This window comes from Panthera onca, chromosome B2, assembly GCF_046562875.1.
Source record: "Panthera onca isolate mPanOnc1 chromosome B2, mPanOnc1 haplotype 2, whole genome shotgun sequence".
Taxonomy (NCBI): domain Eukaryota; kingdom Metazoa; phylum Chordata; class Mammalia; order Carnivora; family Felidae; genus Panthera; species Panthera onca.
Genome location: NC_138343.1, coordinates 54,961,250 through 54,967,204, shown reverse-complemented (window position 1 = coordinate 54,967,204; position 5,955 = coordinate 54,961,250). Strand labels below are relative to the sequence as shown.

Below are 5,955 nucleotides of genomic sequence, written 5' to 3'. Positions count from 1 at the left end.
GAGTTCTTTGATTCTTCTTAGCAAAGTATCAAACATGAGGGTGGGGACCCCAAACACACATAGCAAAAGGAGTTTTGCAGATGTGATTAAAAGCCTTGAGATGAAGAGCTTGTCTTGGATTATCTGATTACGCCCAATGTAATTGAAGCAGAGGTCACAGTGGTGTAATTGCTGATTTTGAAAATGGAGGAATGGGCCATGAGCCAAGGAGGGCAGGTGGCCTCCAGAAGCTACATAAGATAAGGACGTGGACTTCTCCATAAAATCTCCAGAAAGAATACACCTTTATTTTAGCACAGTGAAATTCATTTCAGACTCCTGACCTCCAGCACTGTAAGATAATAAATTTTCTGTTTTAGGCCAGTAAATTTGTGGTAATTTATTATGGCAGTACTAGGAGACTAATATAGATGACCTCAGGGACCATGAAGTTTGGTAGATGAGACAAATACATATGTATAGAATACTTCCCAAAGATTTCAATTACAAACTTTAACTATTATGTACTATCCCGCTTACCACAACTATTCTCTTTTCCAAGGATAATGGGACAATATGACAATATTTATGAATTATCAGAAAGTAAAGCCTTTCTGAGCTGTCCAGAGAGGGGTCCGTGTTGTATCGCTCTAGGTTTCCACCCTAACTTACAGGGAAACTTTTACAATGTCTGGAGTCTTTAATGTCTTACAGATGAAAGAGGAAGATGTTCTCAAATTCCTTGCAGCAAGAACCCACGGAGGTGGCACCAAACTTGACTTCCATCTACAAAAGGAAAAGTAATGGCATCCATATCATAAATCTGAAGATAATCTGGAAGAAGCTTCTCCTGGCAACTCATGCCATTATTGCCATTGGAAACCCAGTTGATGTGAGTGTCATATGCTCCAGGAATACTGGCCAGTGGGCTGTGCTGAAGTTTGGGGTTGTCACTGGAGCCATTATTGCTGGCTGCTTCTCTGCTGGTACATTCACTAACCAGATCCAGGAAGCCTTTTAGGAGTTGAGACTTCTGGTGATTACTGATCCTAGGGCTGACTGCCAAGCCTCTAACAGAGGCATCTTCAGTTAACTTGCCTACATTGCTGTAACAGACTCTTCTCTGTGCTATGTGGATATTGCCATCCCATAGGTCTGATGTGATGGATGCTGGCCCAGGAAGTTCTGCACATGGATGGCACTTTCTCCTGTAAGCATCCTGTAAGATGTCTGATCTCTCCTTCTATAGAAATTCTGAAGAGATTGAAAAGGAAGAGCAGGCCACTGCTGAAAAGTCTGTGACCAAGGAAGAATATCAGGATGAATGGATTACTGCAGCTCCCAAATTTACTGCTTTTCAACCCAAGCTTGCAGAGGGGGTCTGAAGGCATGCAGGTACCCTCTGTGCCTAGTCAGCAGTTCTCTACTGAGGACTGGGGGCACTTGGGCTGCCACCGAGGACTGATCTGCAGCTCCCACTGATCAGGCCACTGAATGAGTAGGAACAACCACCAAGTGATCTTAAGCTGTTCCTCCTCAGCCTCTTAAACAGAAAATAGAAGAAGATTGACAGAAAATAAAGTTTCTACAAAAAGAGAGTAAGAGAGAGAGGGAGAAAGAAAGAAAGAAAGAGAGAGAGAGAAAGAAAGAAAGAAAGAAAGAAAGAAAGAAAGAAAGAAAGAAAGAAACACTAAGGAACAGCTTGTTATAGATTGAGAAAAGTAAAATAAAACTGGCTTACTGGTTATTTTTCAACTCTTGTCACAAATAACAACACTGTGCAATACAAAAGTCTAAATGACAAGCTGGTTTACCAAATCATGAGCCAGAAAACATAATATACAGGCTTTAATGCCAGCTTGAAAAATTTTCTGAGGGGGTGAGGAAAGACATTAGCTGGCACTTTATCAGGTTAGAAAACTCCGATAGGCTTTCTTGATATAAACTAGTAGGTAACATGATGTTAATTATTGTGAGACAGAGTTAATTGATGGACTGGTCAATAATACATATAAAATAAGGTTTCTACTACCAAGAAAATAGGTGTCTGTTTGATGGAAAGGCAAAGTTAGACAATACAACCACCTTTAATTTCACAGTCTGTGCTTCTTCATAAAACTTTTAAAGATCAATTATGTCCTATCAATGTTAGATCCAAGCCAAACTAAGTGATTTATATACAAATACCCTCACACATGGAGTAATTGTTGATTGAGTAACTTATCTTTATTAAACATGAACTCAAGAGATTATATTGGGAAGCAATTTACACTTATGACTTTCTGTACACTTTTTAATTCACCTCCACTTTCTGTTTTAAAAATATACCCTTTAAATAACTAGAGGACAAGAGATACTGCTTTTATTTTAGAACTAAATTAAACACAGTGGTTTAATGTGTTGATTCAGATGTGTCTATAAAATTAGGTGATATTATATTTAATCCAGTTTTTCTAAATAAGAGCTTTCAATGATGCTGCACTTCCATGAAAATTCCATTCCCTGAGAGTTGGCTTCACTTATTAATTATATAAACATTCATATGGCATTCACTACTACCCTGAAGACACAGAGCTAGGTACAGGTGAGTAAAGAATAGCCTCTGATCTCAAGGAGTTCACAGTCTAATGGTGGAAATTGACACATGAACAGATCATAATAAAGATAGGATGGAAAAATACAGTGATAGAATATGCAGTACACAGGCACCTAAACCAGCCTGACAGTAACAGGGAAGCATCCTGGAATCAGGGACAGTTACTATGAGCAGGAATTATGTTGGCTCCAGCAAATGGGATTGGGTCAGTAAAAACTAAAAGGGAATAAAACCTTTTATTTAGCAAGCTGTTAGAGGATTTTTTTTTTCTCTGATAGCTACACATCAAAGTTTGATTTAAGTAATAGCTGAAGTGTCATAACATAGTATACATTTGGTTGGGGGAAAAAGGTATTTAAAACCCATTTTTGTTTTAATAGTATCATTTTTGATAGATCCCTCTGTACCATCCCATCCATTAAAAACAGTTAATATTTTGGAATTAGTTTAAGTTTCCCCAATTTTTATTGCTGTTTTCTACCGTAACCCGAATGGTTTCATAGTTAAATGTTTAGCAAAAGAGAATCCTAAATCTTCTTTTGCTATGCGTCTTTCCTAGATTAAACACTGCTCAAAAAAATCCCTTGGAAATAATATTAAATTCAAGAAGAATCTGAGAAAATACCCACATGCAGTCTAGCACACCAATAGCATTACTAAATCTTTGTTGTCCCCCGGCTCTCATGTCATCCTGAGCTGTAAATGAGTTGAGTGTATCTGCACAATCCACCCTGTGGAGACAATCAGATTACTAGGAAGGCACTCCTAGAGCAGACTGCAGCAATAATAAACTAACCCATTCATCGCCCTAGAATACCTAGAACTTAAAGGAAAACCCAAAGTTTCACATAATAACTGGACTCAATAATCCTACCATGAAAAATGGTGATAATGAGTTATACAACTAGTTTGTGAATGCATATATTAATAGAATAAGTGGAATTAACTAGATGCCTTCATATCATTTATATTCCCAATAACCAATGAAAGAAGAAAAGGAAATCACATCACTATTCAGTATTTTCTTCATTAAGGTGTCAAGTACAATATTAAGAAGAATGTAGGCCTAGAATCTAAAGCAATCATGCTTTATTTCAGAGTGCTTTCAGTTTCTTCAACCCATCTGCTGAAACTGTGTGAGGCAAACTGGACTATCAATTTTTCAGGTGCAACTTCTCTATCAGAATATATTTTAAGAAAGAAAAGTTTAGAGATACAAAAAAAAAATGAATTTTTTCTCTGTAGTAGGATGTAATTTCAAGCTGAATGTAAACTCATCAAGTCAAAGCTTACATTTCACAATTGCATTTACATTAATTAAATATATAAACTATTCAACATTCCAGTCTTTTTCTAAAATAAGTTGTTACGGATCACATAGAGACAGAGCTAAATATAAAAGTATAACATGGTGCCTGGGTGGCTCAGTCGATTAAGTGTTTGACAGTGGTATCAGCTCAGGTCATGATCTCACAGTCTTGAGATTGAGCCCCACATGGGGTTCCACACTGAGCATAGAAACTGCTTGGTATTCTCTCTCTCCCTCTCTCTCTCTCTCTCTCTGCCTGTCCCCTTCTCTCTTACTCTCTATCTCTCTCTCAAAAAAAATTTAAAAATTAAAAAAAATAATAGTGTAACAAATTTCATGTTGCTTATTAAGCAGTAACAAAAAAAAAAAAAAAAAATCATCTACTCTGTGCCAAACATTGAAGTTCCCAGGAATACAAAATACCATGTGAAAAGTGTTGTAAGAGAAATATGAACAAAGAACTAGGAATGTGGAGACACCTTCACAAATGAAGAATCTTCACAGAAGAATCTAAGCCTTGAAGGTTGAAGTTCACCAAGTGAAAATGCAGAGGAAGGAAATCCCAGGCCCAGGAGTCAGCAGAGACACCAAGGAATGCAAGACATGGGAGTGTGGGCAAATTCATCTAGTCTGCAGCTGATAGGGCATGAATGTATGACTAAAAATGGCAGAAGAGTAGTGAGGGCACATGGTGAACTATTATGGGCTACACTGGAAGTAAGCAGGCGACTGAGATGCAGAAAAGTGTGAGTAGGCCAACTCTGGAGCAGTGTGATAACCTGGAAGCAGGGACCCAATTAAGGCTACTCCACCTGTGCCAGTGAGAGCTGACGGGGAAAACAGTGGAAAGAGAGAGAAGGAAAAGGACCTGAGAGACATATCAGATGCAGAATAAACAAGAATTGGCAACTGAGTAGATATGGATAGGATGATAAGCTTGCTAATATGAAAGCTTGGGATAATGCTATTTAATAGAGAAAGTGTACACAGAAAAGTAGGGTTACATGGAAAAATAATGAGTCCCCCTTTTTTCCACATTGCGTATGCGGTGCCTATAGGACTTCCAAGCAGAGATGTGCAGTGGATGATTTGGGGGTAGGACTGCAAAAGAGAGGAAATGAATATAAATAATTAGCAAATTTGTGAGAGGCTAAAGTCTTAGAGGCTGGAAATTTTGTCTTTTACTTTCTTGTCCCTAGTGCCTTGCATAATATCTGGCATATAGTAGGACTCAATAGACTTGTATTATTTAATTACATTTCTGAATGAATGAGCATAAATGGGAAAGATAAGGCATTAAAAAGAACCTTATAAATATACTTGGGGCACAACGATATGTGAGGGGTAGGCAAAGGCAGAGATTCCAAAAACAAGAACAAGAAAATATCAGAGGAAAGAGAGAGACCCAGGAAAGAGAAATGCCTTAGAAACCAAGAGAGCACAATAATGTGTGGAGGACAAAATAAGATAGATCAAGTGTACATATTTGTTGAAAATTACAAAGAAGAAAGCTGACACCAAAATGCAAATTAATTCTAGAACATATTTAATCTATGTGGGCAGATTATCTGTTATAAACTAGCCTTTGGGACTGCAACATTTTAACCTGGTAATTAGTTAACATTTATATTTTGTAAATTTCTCAAAAATATTCTTTATATTTAGCACGGTAAACAGGCAAAGATAGTTTCATTTAATCCATTTAGTTAATAATATAACCAGGTCCTAGAGAGACATGTAACGTATTAGAGTTCCCACAAAATTGAAAACTCCATTGTTCAACAATTTGTTACACATCCCTTCCTTACATTGTTTTTCAATGACAAGAGTCTTTTGTCCTAAACTATTTGCAAAAGTTTATCAGAGAAACAGCCCACCCTTACGACCTCTTAACATAAGTACTCTCGAAACTGATAATTTCCCAACACCTTCTTCTCTGGGGATTGAGATACTTGCTTCTCACATCTATTTCTTATCTTCAAGGAGCCATTGCATTTGTTGGAAATACTTCTCCAAACTGTAGTATCTTTGGCCAGAAACTAAACTTAATCAAATAACTATCCAGAGAAAG

General features: G+C 37.3%; 1 pseudogene; it reads left to right on the top strand.

Annotated features, from left to right (window-relative positions):
• Positions 1-666: 666 nt before the first annotated feature.
• LOC144616263 (small ribosomal subunit protein uS2 pseudogene) lies at positions 667-1,498 on the top strand (annotated as a pseudogene).
• The last annotated feature ends 4,457 nt before the right edge of the window (positions 1,499-5,955 follow it).